At 45.8% G+C, this 16,108-nt stretch overlaps 1 long non-coding RNA gene across 1 annotated transcript; it reads right to left on the reverse strand.

The window, feature by feature from the left end:
• Positions 1 to 3,738: 3,738 nt before the first annotated feature.
• LOC119352006 lies at positions 3,739 to 14,698 on the reverse strand. Its single transcript, XR_005170099.1, has 3 exons — positions 14,606 to 14,698; positions 14,246 to 14,486; positions 3,739 to 3,778 (listed from the first exon to the last, which is right to left on the reverse strand). It is a non-coding gene; the product is annotated as an uncharacterized LOC119352006 (long non-coding RNA).
• Positions 14,699 to 16,108: the final 1,410 nt, after the last annotated feature.

Here is a 16,108-nt window from a genome sequence, read left to right on the forward strand (position 1 = left end):
ACCAATTTCTCTTTCAAAGTGTTGAAAGCAATGTCACACTCCGGAGACCAAACGTACTTGACGTGCTTCTGGAGAAGATTTGAGAGAGTCTTCGCGATCTTAGAAAACTTTTCAACGAATCTTCGACAGTAGCTTGCGAGACCGAGGAAGCTATGGAGTTGCTTCACGTTCTGAGGTGGTTCCCAATTCACAATTGCAGACACCTTCTCAGGATTCACCGCAATGCCCTTGGCAGAGATGATATGACCAAGATAAAGAACCTCATCGAGCCAAAATTCGCACTTGGAGAACTTGGCGTAGAACTTGTGTTCTCTGAGTTTGTCGAGTACCAAACGCAAGTGCTTGGCATGATCTTCCTTGTTCTTCAAAAAGACCAGAATGTCGTCGAGATAGACCAAAACGAAGTCATTGGTGTAGGCGTTGAAGATGAAGTTCATCATGCGAGAGAAAGTCGGAGGAGCGTTGACGAGGCCAAAAGACATGACAGTGTATTCATATGAACCAAAACTTGTCCTGAAAGCCGTCTTGGGAATATCTTGCTCAAGGATACGAATCTGATGATAACCCATACGGAGATCAAGCTTGGAGAATACTTGGGCACCTTTGAGTTGTTCGAACAGCTCGTTGATGTTGGGAAGTGGGTATTTGTTCTTGGTGGTCTTCTTGTTCAATGGACGGTAGTCAACACAAAGTCGGTCCGTTCCATCCTTCTTCTTCACAAAAAGAACACCACAACCCCACGGAGAGGAACTAGGTCGGATGAGACCCATTCTCTCTTGAATATCGAGTTGCTTCTTCGGCTCCTTCAACTCTTCAGGTCCGAGCTTGTAAGGACGCTTGCACGGTTCCGTGCCAGGCTCAAGATCGATGACGAATTCAACTGGCCGGTGCGGAGGCATTTCTGGAAGCTCTTCTGGAAAGACGTCTTGATACTCGCAAATGACTGGAATTTGCAAAATGGCATCCAGTTCACCCTTTTCATTGAGGGAAAACAGGCGGATTGTATTATCCCGAGCAGCAAAGACAATTACATCCTCAGACGAATGAGTCAATTGAATCTGCCTGGCTGCACAATCAAGATGCGCCTTGTGCTTAGAAAGCCAATCCATTCCGAGAATAAGATCAATATCCGAGTCACCAAGAACCGTTGGAGAAGATAGAAACTTGTAGTCACCCAAAGTGATAGTAACATCCGGAGCAATGGAGTTAGCATGCATGCGCCTACCGGGAGAGACAACTGCTAATGGTCTAGGCAAAATTTGCAAAGGCAAACCATGCGTAGATGCAAACGGTCTTGACATGAAACAATGCAATGCACCAGTGTCAAAAAGAACTTTAGCTGGAATATCATTAACAGGAAGGTTACCCATGATGACATCTGACGAGTCCTCTGCCTGAGCTGCGTTCATCAAGTTGACCTTGGCGTGCTTGGGGTTATGCTTGACCACAGCTGTACTTGCCGATCTCACGGGAGGAGGAGGAGGAAGACGCCTCTGATTGAAGCACTTGTTGGCATAGTGACCCTTCTGTTGGCACTTGTTGCACGTGACCTCTGAAAGCGGACGGTGATACGGAGCACTCGATCTTGGAGCTTGAGACGAAGTCTTGTTCTGAAAGCCGGGGTTGGGTGGGTGGGAAGATCCACTGCCACCTTTACTCTTCTGATACGGCTGACGAAACGGAGGAGGAGGAAGCCAATACTTCTGCTGCTTGGCCACTTGAGTAGAGGAAGAAGGAGTAGCATCTCTGACTCGCTTCTTGGAAGCATCACACCTCAGTTGAGCGGCCTCTTGCTTCAATGCCATGTTATAGAACTCATCGTACCTCAAGGGCTCAAAGAGAACAAGAGCTAGCTGAATTTCTTCTCTGAGACCACCCCTGAACTGGTATATCATGCTCTTTTCGTCAGGGACGTCCTGCTTAGCAAAGCGGGCGAGCTTCTGAAACAACTTGTTGTAGTCATAGACAGACAAAGAGCATTGCTTCAGGTTGCGGAATTCCTCATGCTTGCTCTCAACCACGCTCTAAGGAATATGATGAGCTTTGAAGTCTTGACGGAATTCATCCCAGGTAATCACACGGCCTCCTCTAGAATCCTTGTACTGCTGGAACCATTCTGCAGCTTGATCTTTGAGTTGGAAGGAAGCGAACTTGACGAAGTCCTCAGGCCTGACGTTACTGCACTCGAAATGCTTGCACAGATCCATGAGCCAATCGTCAGCATCAGTTGCCTCAACACAATTACTGAAAGTCTTTGGCCCGTTAGCAAGGAACTGGTTGAGTGTAGCAAAGTGATTTTGATTGTTGCCTTGGTTGCCTTGGTTCGCTTGATTGCGCTCTTGAAGAATTTGCATGATCAACTGTGTGTTTGCATTGGTTGCGTCCATCGCAGCTTGCCATGCCTCCAGAGGAGGAGGAGGTGGTGGCGGATCCTGATTCTGATTCTGATTGGTGCTCTTAGCGGGAGCCATCCTGAAGAGGATGACAACCGTTAGCACATTGACAGATAAAATGAAGCTGAATCAAACGGGATGAAATTGCAACATATAGTCTTCACATCCGAATAAAATGAACGAATGCATTCCACTTGAAATGGTCACATATCCATAAATTGAGAAGCCACTTAGAATTTAGGTAGAGAAATAAATCAACAAGGTACGGATCAAGAACGAATTCTCGGTAAGAAATCCCAATCTCAAACCAAATATCCGTGGAAGAAGAACTAGAGCTACTAGAATTCCCACCTATGAAACTCCCGAACCTTTCCGGTTATGCAATCAGGTGTTGGGGATACAGGGGAAGCATAATATCTCACCCAAAACTAGCAAATCCTACATCCAGCTGTATCCATCCTTCAACACATAACCGAGAAAAACTTCAGAAACCATCTACCTCAACCTTCGAAAAGCATCCATTATACAAGTTATGGCGATACTCCTGAACTCCCGCCCCAGTACTGGGTGGCGTCGAGGTTATCTCACCAATGAACTACATAAAAGAGATTTTCGATGTCGGCGTACTAAACTCAGGTATTCCAGAACTGCAACGATAAAATTGTGACGACAACACCTCGGAGCTCAACTCCCCAGGACACTGCCACAACCCCTAAAGACAGGAGGCACCAAGAACAATGTTCTCGTCACAAAACCATCGGAACGATTCCAAGATACCCGCGTGATCCTAAATCTTTTTTAGTGAAATTTGAGAAGAGAAGAGTCAAAACTCTACGTCGGGATGCCTTACCAGAGCGATGAGGAGACTGGGGAGTAAAAAGAATTCCTAAACTCTCTGATATATAATTCCTAAATGACTCAAAACATTTTTCTAGACTCAACTCGGCCGCTAAAAACAATCAAGCAATGGGGCTCCTAAGGTCGGGGAAGGCTCTGATACCAACTTGTAACGCCCTCAATGCGGCTATAGCTCCCACGTGTCGAGGCACGACTTAGAGGCATAACCGCATTGAAAGCAATGTCGCAAGTTAGGCAATCTTCACAACATCCCATGTAATATAGATAATAAAAGGGGAGATACATAGTTGGCTTACACTCGCCACATTAATCAAAATACATAAATAGCATTACAACATTCAAACACTCATGGCCCGACTACGGCGCCAAAATAAAAGATAACCCAACATGCGACACGGTCCCGATCACCCCAATTGGGCACCACTACTGATCATCAGGGAAAGACACGTAGTATCGGCGTGAGTCCTCGTCAAACTCCCACTTGAGCTCAAGCGCGTCATCTGGAACGGAATCATCAGGCCCTGCATCTGGTTTGGAAGTAATCTGTGAGCCATAGGGACTCAGCAATCTCGCACCCTCGCGATCAAGACTATTTAAGCTTATAAATAAGGCAAGGTAATATATGTGGACCTGCAGCAAGCGACTAGCATATATGGTGGCTAACCTGATCGCAAAAGAGAGCGAGAAGAGGAGGCAAAGCGCGAACGAGTAACTAGAGGGCAACCTGCGGCAAGCATTACTCCAACACCGTGTTCACTTCCCGGACTCCGCCGAGAAGAGACCATCACGGCAACTCACACAGTTGATTCATTTTAATTAAGTTAAGGTTCGAGTTGTCTACAACCGGACATTAACAAATTCCCATCTGCCCATAACCGCGGGCACGGCTTTCGAAAGTTCAAATCCCTGCAGGGGAGTCCCAACTTAGCCCATGACAAGCTCTCACGGTCAACGAAGGAATAGACTTCTCCCGAGACATTCCGATCAGACTCGGTATCCCGGTTCTACAAGACACTTCGACAAGTTAAAAACAAATCCAGCAACACCGCCCGAATGTGCCGACAAATCCCGATAGGAGCTGCACATATCTCATTCTCAGGGCACACTCAGATTGTCTTAGGTACGGGTAGGCCAGCCCAGAGTTGCCCCTGGTGGCCACCGGCAGCTGACAGGTGGACCAACACTCAGAGGAGCACTGGCCCGGGGGGTTAAATAAGATGACCCTCGGGCTCCGGAAACCCAAGGGAAAAAGAGGCTAGGTGGCAAATGGTAAAACCAAGGTTGGACATTGCTGGAAAAGCTTTAATCAAGGCGAACTATCAAGGGGTTCCCATTATAACCCAACCGCGTAAGGAACACAAAATCCGGGAACATAACACCGATATGACGGAAACTAGGGCGACAAGAGTGGAACAAAACACTAGGCGAGAGGCCGAGCCTTCCACCCTTTACCAAGTATATAGATGCATTAATAGAACATGGCAATATAATGATATCCCAACAAGTAAATAATGTTCCAACAAGGAACGTGCAACTAGCAACGCTATAAGAGGGGCTGAGCAAAGCGGTAACATAGCCAATCAACGGTTTGCTAGGACATGGTGGGTTAGAGGTTTGACATGGCAATTTGGGAGGCATGATAAGCAAGTGGTGGGCATCGTAGCATAGGCATAGCAAAAGAGCGAGCATCTAGCATAGCAAAGATAGTAGTGATTTCGAGGGTATGATCATCTTGCCTGCAAAGTTGTCAGAGTTGACTGGATTCTCGAAAGCAAACTCAATGGGCTCCTCGTTAGCGAACTCGTCTCCCGGCTCTACCCAAATAAGACAAACAAGCAACAAGGACACAATCAACCACGTGCAAAGCTCAAACAACATGATGCAAAGATGGTATGCTATGCGGGATGCAATATGCGATGCATATGCAAGATTTGACAAGGAATGCATGAACCTGGCCTCAACTTGGAAATCCAAGTGTGCCACTGGAAAGATGAGATGAAATCGCTTGAAAACGATATGAAGAACGCTGGAATCGGAGTTACGGTTTGGAAATGGCAAGCAATTCAAATATGACCACGTTCTGCGATTTACAGCAAGTAGCCAACTAAATGCAAACATGACAACAAATTACATGGAAGGGATCCATTCATGATGATTAACAAAAGACTAGCACTGAGCTACGGCCAATTCATCCATTAACAGGTTCAAACAAGCATGGCAAAAATGCATTTGGTAAACAGATTTCAGACTTGGTGAAATTAACACTTGTCTGGAATTTCAGATCAGATAGTACTCTTTGGAGCATGAAAACTATATGCTACAGGACCTGAACATGGCAAAGTAAAGCATAGCATGGAGCTACTCAAAGAGCTTAACAAAAGTCCCTTAGTGACCTTGAGCCAAAAGGGATCAGAAAATACATTTGCAAGCATGTGAACATGGCAAAAACATAATCAGTTCTCAGACTTAGTGGAAAACCGGAGCATGCTGAAACAGATATCAAGTAGGCATGTTTACGAGCTCGATGCACTCACTACAGAGCAAGTCATGACAATCTAAGCATACACCCATCAAGAATACACAAAATACAAGCTCGACATGGCAAGAACAATAACATAGCATGCACGGGTCAACTACAACAACCTCGGCAAAATTGCTAACAAGTAGACAATCTGCCCAGATTCACGAAATGACAAAAGTAGAGCTTGATTGACTCAAGCTAGGGTGCTCCATAATTGCAAACAAAGACATGGATGGATAGAGCACTACAAGATTAACAAAACATCCTTACTGATCATCCTCAAAAGAGGCACGGATCACTAGGAAACAATAAGAACATATGGCATAATGAGATAAACAGTCCAAGGACTTAGTGGAAATGCTAAGTCCCTGAAATCAGCATTAACGAATGCTCCACTTTGCAAGCTGGTGCTAGTCACCACACACATCACAAAAATACATGGGTTGCACCACTGGATAGATGGCAAAACATATAACAAAACTCATGAAGAGCTCAGGGGCATATCATGCACACAATAATCATGGCAAAAATGACAAATAGCTAAATGGAGCAGCAGATCCGACAATTATCTCAAATAGCATTCTTCAAACAGCATTTCGGGCATCAAGATGAACTCAAATGAAAATGATGCAATGAGATGAAATGATGTGCTCTCTGAGATGAACATTTTGATATGCTATATGCCCAAAACGAAGTTACGGGTGCAAAGTTGCGGCATGATGAACATGGGCAAAATAATTAGGGTTTCGGGGAGAAGTCAACCGTCCAAATGCCAGATCTAGATCCAGTTACTGTAGCAGCGGCACAAACTTCGAGGATGGCCGGATTCCTCGCCGGTGTTGAAGTCGGTCGACGGAGGAGGAGGTAGGCGCGGGGGCGGAGATGGCCGGAGTGGCCGCGGGGGCTCGCCGCGGCGCTCCCGGCGATGAGGAGGCGCGGGGCGGCCCGGGTGGCACGGCGACCCGGTGACAGTGCCGAGCTCGCCGGTGGCGGGCGCGCGGAGGAGCTTGGCGGCGAGGTAGCCGGCCTCGGGGAAGAAGCGGCGCGGCGGGGCGCGCTGGCGCGGCGGGGCGCGCTGGCGCGGCGGGGCGCGCTGGCGCGGCCCGGTCGGGGAAGAAGAGGGCCGGCCCCGGGCCCTCGCAGACCGGCGGCAGCGGGCGGCGAAGTGGGCACGGAGGCGCCACGTGGCGGGCGTCGATTGCCGCGGGCCGGTGTACGGACGTGTCCGGCTAGACTTCGGACATGTCCGGCGGCTGCGGACGAAGTGGATCTAGGGTTTCGAGAGGAAGGGGAAGGAGAAATTTCGGGGGGGGGTCTTTAAATAGGCATAGAGGGAGCTAGGAGCGTCCAAATGAGGTGCGGTTTTCGACTACGCGATCATGATCGAAGGCTCTAGATGATGGAGAGGGTTTTGGTGGGTTTGGGGCCAACTTGGAGGGGTGTTGGGCTGCAACACACACGAGGCCTTTTTGGTCCTTCGGTTAACCGTTGGAGTATCAAACGAAGTCCAAATGGTACGGAACTTGACAGGCGGTCTATCGGTAGTAAACCAAGGCCGCTTGGCAAGTCTCGGTCCAATCCGGAAATTTTTAATCCTCACACATGAAATAAAGGTAGAAATAACCACCGGAGGAGAACGGAGCACCGGAATGCAAAACGGACAACGGGGAAAATGCTCGAATGCATGAGTTGAACACGTATGCAAATGCAATGCACATGATGACCTGATATGAGATGCATGACAACGATAACAACACACGGAGACAAAAGCCCGAACCCGAGAAAATAAAATAACTTAACGCCGGAAACGGCAAGAGTTGGAGTACATATTGGGAAAATCATATCCGGGGTGTTACAGTCATCAATTACCAAAATGGGGGAGATTGAAAGAACATGCGGTGCCCCCATGTTTGGTTTTGGTAATTGATGACAACCTCTATGGACTAATGGTTGCCTTGAGTTATATTTGAAGGTTTTGTCCATAGGCCTTTCTTGGAGCACATGTGTTGGTTTCAAGAAGAGTTTGTGTTGACCAAGGTGCTATTAAGGAATTATCCAAAGCTTGGTCATGTGAGAGTTGAGCTTATTGCAAGCATGTCTTGAAGAAGAAGATTATGTGATCATTCATGTTTACCTTCAATACATCATCCAAATGAAGAGAGTTGGAAAGATTCAAGGTTGATCAAGACTAAGTCAAGAGTGAATCAAGTTGATCAACTCACAAAGCGTAGAAGATGTACCGAGAGGGATCAAGTGATCCCATGGTTTGGTAAGCATTGTCCATTGTGCTTTGTGTACTAACCCATGGTCTATGTGAGAGTTCTGCGTGGGGTTAGGTACGTGTTCATGGGCTTGTGTCAAGAGGAAGATATCACTCAACCCATGGAGAGGATGACATCAAGTGGTGATCGTCATCAAGATTGCCGTGTGCAAGTTCAAGTGGATCATCGCGAAGAGATCAAGTGCTTGAAGCTTGCCGTCCATTGTGGTGACAATGGACTTGTGAAGATGTGCCGAAGAGTGGCTCACCCATAGTGGACTATGGGGGAGCAATCATCTAGTCTTCATTGAGCCAACGCAATCAAGAAAGGTGGTCCAACTTGAGGGAGTCAAGATCGTCATCATCTAGCTCAAGTGGACCATGTGCAAGGCAAAGGTTTGCCCTTGATAGGTTTTCTATTTTACCGGTCTCATGGTGGTAGTTTGTAGACCGGGTTATAGGATCGTTTGCTGTACTATCAAGGGGGGCTCTCAAGTTGGTAGCTTGATCATATCGTTAGTAGAGAGATCAAACCATTGCATCCTTGCATCATATTTCTTGGTTCTTGTTTGGTTCTCTTTGTGAGTCTTAGAGCTTATGGTCATCTTGATGACAAGCTTGAGTTCATCGAAAACGGAGTTCGCATGCGTCTTCTATGATGTTTTCGGTGTTGTAGGTTTTACCGGTCTTATCAGAGGAAGGGTCCTCACCATTTTCTTATGGGCCTTTTCTCATTTGCTTCTTATTGATATTTCTTTGAAGATTGTGTTAGCCCTTGTCGCTAGCTTTCCAACAAACTTGGTTTCATCGAATTCGGAGTCCGTTTGCAAAAGTTGTGGCAGTTTTGGTGTTTTGAAAAGGCTGCAGCGGTACTACCGCGAATTGGAGCGGATGTAATTTTTTACTACCGCTCCAGAGCAGTACTACTGCGGCTCCTACAGCGGTAGTACCGCTCCGGACCAAAAACTCGTCTCAAGTCTTGCGGTGGTAGGCCCGGATGTATTTTCTTAGTACCGCTCGCAAGCAGTAGTACCGCTACCATTTGCGGTAGTACCGTGAGGTCGAGCGGTAGTACCGTGAGGACGAGCGGTAGTACCGCTCCGGCGGTTCTTCTGGCATTTTGCCTCCTCGCTGTTGTTTTTCAAAGGGGTACTTCTGCCCTAGCGGTAGTACCGCTCCTTGCAGCGGTAGTACCGCTCTGTGCGGGCTATGAGCATAACGGTTGGATTTTTCCCCACCTATAAAAGGGGGTCTTCTTCCTCAATGAACCTAATCCTTTTTAGATCGTGTTCTTCCTCCATTGTTGACCTTCTTCGAGCTTGCTAACTCTCAATCCCTCCAATGATTCTTGCTAGTTCTTGAGGGAAAAGAGAGAGGAGATCTAGATCCACGTTTCCACCAATCATTTTCTCCTCTAAGTGAGCGGAACCCCTTGGATCTAGATCTTGGAGTTCTTCTTGTTCTTCTTTCGTTCTTCCTTTCATTTTCTTCCCTAGCATTAGTTGCTTTGGTGGGATTGGGAGAGAAGGACTTGGGCACTCCGTGTGCCCTTGCCATTGCATTTGGTGCATAGATTTGAGTTTTTCACGGTGATACGTGGAAGTGAAGTTTGAGAAGCTTATTACTCTTGGGTGTTTGGGAACCCTAGAGCTTGTTCCTCTTGGGTGCCTTGGCGCCCTAGACGATTGGTGGTGTTCGGAGCTCAATCATTATGGTGTAAAGCTCTGGGCAAGCGTCGGGGTCTCCAATTAGGTTGTGGAGATCGCCCCGAGCAATTTGACGGGTACCGGTGACCGCCCCCAAGGGTTGCCAAAGTGTACGAGTTCGGTGACCGCCCCCAAGGGTTGCCATTTGTATGGGTTCGATGACCGCCCTCAAGGGTCCCTTAATGGAATCACGGCATCTTGCATTGTGCGAGGATGTGAGGAGATTACGGTGGCCCTAGTGGCTTCTTGGGGAGCATTGTGCCTCCACACCGCTTCAAACGGAGATTAGCATCCGCAAGGGTGTGAACTTCGGGATACATCGTCGTCTCCGCGTTCCTCGGTTATCTCTTACCCGAGCTCTTTACTTATGCGCTTTACCTTGTGATAGCCATATTGTTTCTTGTCATATATCTTGCTATCACCTAGTAGTTTATCTTGCTTAGCATAACTTGTTGGTGCACATAGGTGAGGCCAGTTGTTGTAGGTTTTGTGCTTGACAAATTAACCGCTAGGTTTATTCCGCATTTGTTCAAGCCTAAACCGTAATTATTTTTAAAGCGCCTATTCACCCCCCCCCCTCTAGGCGACATCCACGATCTTTCAGCTCCGCCCTTCCGTACTTGGCCAAAATCACTGTTTTGACCTTTCGATCAAAGTTTAGCATGATTTAACCTCATTTTAGAAGTTCGAGAATATCTGATCCTGTTTGGTGATCCGAAGGGGTAATTAGCCGGGGAGGAGGGGTGGACCCATTCACCAAAGCAAACCCATTCTGTCTCCTCTAGATCTCTCTACCACGTCAAATCCTCACTAAATCTCCAGGTTTTTTTCATGGATCTGGCTTTCCGAGGCAATCTCCCATGATTCATTTTTTTCATTTGAACCATCGTATTTTGTCTAGTTCTATATGTGATTGCCTAGATTTTTTGGTGATCATGATTGACCTTGTGTGGATGAATCCTCTACATCCATTGACTTAGATCCGAGATAGATTTTTTATATGATGGACCTGACATAGGAATCGTTTTCTGTATGGGTTGCAAATACATATGTGTGTATCATTTTGTAATAATGAAGTTGAGGCCATGTAGAAATATAACATTGACCTATTCATTTTGCTTGTACTCCCTCCGGTCCTTTTTACCTTGTGCATAACTTTTTCAATTTTCCCTGCATTAGTCTACGCATTAGCATTTCTTGGCTGTTTTCCCTGTTTTACCCCTAATTATTCATTGTGCATGCAACTGCTCACACGCTTAAGAGAGAGAGGCACTCCAGCGTGCGGCCAATCAGTTTACATGCGAAGACTCCGCATGGGAGCTTACGGATGGACTGAGATCCAGTGACTTGATAGAGGCGAGTCACCAGTGAAGAGTACGGTAACTTGCCCCCCTCTCTAACCCGTCCAACCTAGAACCGCGGACAGATCTGCATGAACAGTACTCGATCCATAGTGACCTCATCTACAATGCTCGTCCACAATACCGTACCTTGAGTACAATACTTAATCATGGTTGCACATCCTTCATCCAATGGTTGGCTGGCCGCCAGGCCAGTAAGCTTGCACACATCAAGTAAAGCTGCTTCCAATCAATGCATGCAACAATTAAAAGGTTATAGCTTTTCCGTGCGGGTCAACTAGTCCAAAACCTCTCACAAAATTCACTCCTTGTATGCGAGCCAAAGAGTTATACAGAGAGTAAAAAGGACTAGAGGGAGTAATAATGTATGTATGTATGTTTAATGTTCGCCTCATGATTTGTGTCAAATAGTTGATGACAATGTTGATTGTGTCATGTAGGATGGCATTGATCCGACCAATGGGCATAGGTATCTTAAGCTTAACAATGTTTAAACAAGGGGTCTCGTGGACAATATATCGAGAATGGACAAGTGATAAGCAGAATCTTTTTAATGTTACTTTATTGTTTGTAATTCGAAGGAAGTGACCACAATTTGTGCAGTTTTGACAGATGGTACCAACTTTACGCATGAGGGGCCACACAAAAGCCACCAACATGCCATACAACGAATACAACTGGTTGTAATTCGATATAGTGGGCAGACTACCCTTCATCCTCCGGTTCAAGCGTGCCCAACCGAGTATCGACCATGTTGTCCTCACTACCCTGCTGGACTGCTGGAGTCCTGAGACACACAGTTCCAGCCTTCCTTGTGGCGAGACGATAATCATCCTGGAGGGCTTCGCCATGATTGCAACACTTCCCGATCAATGGCGAGTCTCTCCTTGAAAATGTGGGCAATCGATAGTGGTGTGCAAGGGTTACTACTCTCGTCGGTGCTTGCTCCCCCTCTATTGTCATAGATGGAAAGAAGTACGATAAGACATCTGGTGTCTCGTTCAAGTTCCTACTGGCTAACAAAGGGGTGGTCCCACCAGGACATCCCATCTGTTAGCCAGTATCCACCATTTGAACGGGACACTGAATGTCCTATTTTCCTTCTTTCCATTTGCAACAACAGAGGTGAGGCAATCATCGATGAGAGCAATAATTACCGCACGCCACCCTCGGTTGTCCACATTTCCAGCGAGAGACTCAATGTTAATCGGAAGGGCGATGATCATGGTGAGGTCTTGCAAGGTGAACGTCATCTCGCAACAAGTGAGGTGGAAACTATGTGTCTGTGGTCTCCGACGATTCAGCAGTGCAGTGAGGCAACATGGTTAATATTTGACAAGGCACACTTGAACGGAAGGACAAAGGTAGTAGGCCTGCTATCTCGAAGTATGGTTGGCATCTTAGTGGCTTTTGTGTGCCCCTCATGCGAAAAGTTGGTACCATCCATTAAAATTGCACAAATTGTGGTCAGTACCTTCGAATTGCAAACAATTTTGCTTAATACGCATGTGTCCATTCTCGATATACTGCCCATAATGCCTCTTGCCGTAAGCATTGTTAAGCTCACGATACCAACACCCATCGCCTGAATCAGTGGCCACCCTACATCGACATTGTCATCAACTATTTGATAAAAATCACGAGACAAACATTAAACATACACGCATGGCAACATTCATACTTGCAAATAGAATGAACAAGGTAATCTCATATTTCTACATGGCCTCAACTTTGTCATCAGAAAACAATATACACATATCAACACAATTTCCCATGTTAGGTCCCCCCCCCCCAATATATATCAAATCCAAGTCAATGTATATAGGATTTATCCACACAAAGTAAATCATTGCCACCTAAATGAAACTAGGTAATCACATAGAACTAAGGATTCAACAAAAACTAGGGTTTTACCTAGTGCTAAATTATTCATTAAAAATAAGAGGATTCAAATGAAAAAAAAGGTGGAATCGGAAGAGATTACCTACACCAACGTAGGGGTGGGCAGATCCACGAAACCCGAAGATTTAGGATTTGAAACAACAGCACACGCTTATTTGACTTTTTTCCTCTACCAAACGAAATCAAAGTACATTATGAATGTCAAGAGATTGAGCTAGATTTACTTGTGTAAGTCCTCTAGAACGAGCGACATAAGAGAATGTTTTTTTCGGTGCGTACAAAGTTGGCCCTAAGTGGGATATTGATCCAAATTGTGACGGATTGGAGGAATCAAACCTAAAACTTGAGCAGTTGCATTGGAAAGGCTTACATGAAAGTTTTCTTAATTTCATAGTTGTTGAAACATCTAAACCGCCAAGAAAAATAAATAAATAAAACCTCCAAAAACTAGGATGTGATTGGGAGTAATTTAAACTCTAGAATAAATTGGCTCCTGCGTTTGTTTTTGCTTGAAGGACCTTGGTCATTCACAGTTTGTTTTTTGAGCGTGTTTGTACGTCACATGACCCTCGGTTTGTTTGTTTGGTCGGTACATTAAAATCTAAATTCGTTTCAGGGTCATCAGCCTTCCTTGACCTGGAACCATCATGTCATTTCTGGGTCATCGACCCGAACCGGCAAGGGTTGTGTTCCACGACATACCGTATTGTTTCGGGACCATCAAACCAAATTGGTGTTGGTCAAGTACCTATCCAATCCAAGGTCATTGCCTGAAAGTTGTTAAGATAACATCTCACCTATCAATCTATTCCAAAGAAGTATATACCCTTGTTGTTCTTTAATTTCTGCCACCCAGCGCCGTTCCTATTTTCTACTCCCTTCAACCTTGGTTTAAAATTGCAATACTTGTTATGGACCAGAAGGAGTACCATCCATCCGCCCTCCTTCCAGCCCCTCAAATTGACTGACACGTGAACTTGACACTAATGATTTTGGACGACTGCCCAAGTTGAGGTACGTGTCCCAGAGCACAAATTGGGGGCATAAAAAAATGTCAGACACCACACTATTCTCTACACCTAGCCTAATAGCCGCAGCACACTGAACTCTCTCACACACGATACTTAGATGCCACTACAAATCTACAATGTTAACAAGTCTAGAGCTACAAGTACTGCGATCGAAGCTCGGCCAAGGTCCCAATCATGCAGATAATAACCGAAGCACATGAAAAATTCACGTACCGAGACAGGGAAAGCGGCCGCCGAGGCTCCATCGGCAGAGTACGATCGCGCCATGTGCACGAGACTAGGCTAAAGCACGATCGCTTTTGTTTTGGCAGACAGCCGGATACTGCTCACCATGTGCGACCGGCTAGGAGGTCACATGCCGTCCTCGCGATTCCGGAGCCGGATGCGTATCGCCGTCGTTCCGATCGATCCGAATGTCGGGCGAGCGAATCAGGGGCCGATCCAAATCGGAAACCTAGCCAAAAAATAAGGATGATCGCGGCAAGCAACGGCGAAATGCAAATCGGATCGGGTCACATCTACGCGAACGCGCCCGGGGATCGACGAGGCGGCGAGCGGGGTCGCGTGGGTTACCTTGATCTCTGAGCGGATGGGTGGCGATTTCGGCGACAGTTTGGCGGTGCTGTCTGGGATTATCTGGGGTCGCGGCGGGGTTGCGGGACCGCGATCGCTGGAGCGCCGCAAGCCCGCGATGATCAGAGGTGGAATGGAATGGAAGTCGAAATCTATTCGTCTCAAATCACCGGTTGGTCTTTATATATGGGCTTCTCATGGGCTTTCCGTGATATTGGGAGCCCATTTTTGACATGTAGTAAGAAATTCCTACGGGATATTCAAGAAGATAGAGTATTTTTGTCTGAAAAAAGATAGAGTATATTTATTCTAAAAAAGAGTATTTGAAATTATCCCACTGGCCGTATTAACAAATTTTGCCCTAATATGTACACGCGACATGAAAGGCAAATGCATGCAACATATTAAAAAAAGGCATCCAACGGCAAAAGAAAAATTGCAACATAAAAGCAACCATTCGTATCAAACATTCAAAATCATTGCAGTAGAACGTGGATTTCTATGTAATAATAAACTACACATGCGAATGCGGTTTGTCGAAGCAACATTCACAATATCATAAAATCCTATAGTCACTAACCTTAAATCATCAACAAAGAGGCACCAAATTCGATGACTCTGGCTCGACGAGCACATATCCACCTTGCCGGAACCCTGTCCAAGCCATATTAGGCAACCTTGGATCCATTCCATGTAGACCCAACGTCTTCCTTGGAGCCCAGGAGTGTGACCTGACAATCCATCACAAGTTATCCATAGTACTTGGGAGGAGGAGCCATTCATAAAAGAGACACGTGGGGAGGGGAAGATGCTCGTAAGGCTGGTCATAATGAGGAGTAACTTAGACCAGTGTCATGCACATGACACTAACCTAAGTTACTACCTTCATAATGTAAAATAACATAATAGTAGTATCTTACATGGCTTCATTTATTAGCTTGTAGACTCATTTTGTATTGAAAAACGCTATCTTACAGTAACATATTATGTTACCACCTCTTATTAATTACTTGCCACATAAGCAAAAATTTCTTCAAGTGTGCTATGTTACTAGCTAAGTTACTCACACTATGACTAGCCTAAGGGCATGAGATTTAGAGCCGTGTGGGGGATGGGCCCAGGGAGAGACGCGGACACATACGAGCCTGCATACAAAATAAGTAAAACCCTTTGTTTCTCACATGAGAGTGGTCGGATTTTTCTCTCGGTTGGTTCGGTAGGATCAACACCATCTTTTGAGGGTGTGGTGTGTAATGTAATACAAATTAGATGATACGCTGCACGTTGCTACGAGAACCGTTTGCAATACATTTTAATGTGTTTTGATTGTGTGGAATATAAAAATTTAGAACAACAACATATGAACCAGCTTAAAAATACATATGACTTATTATATTTGATTATGTATAGTTGTAAAATATTTATTTAATATAATTATAATAATAGAATGAATAATAGTTTTTCCATGCATGATTACATGTAGTGGTGCATCTTTTCAAATGC

Source organism: Triticum dicoccoides, chromosome 2A, assembly GCF_002162155.2.
Source record: "Triticum dicoccoides isolate Atlit2015 ecotype Zavitan chromosome 2A, WEW_v2.0, whole genome shotgun sequence".
NCBI classification, from domain to species: domain Eukaryota; kingdom Viridiplantae; phylum Streptophyta; class Magnoliopsida; order Poales; family Poaceae; genus Triticum; species Triticum dicoccoides.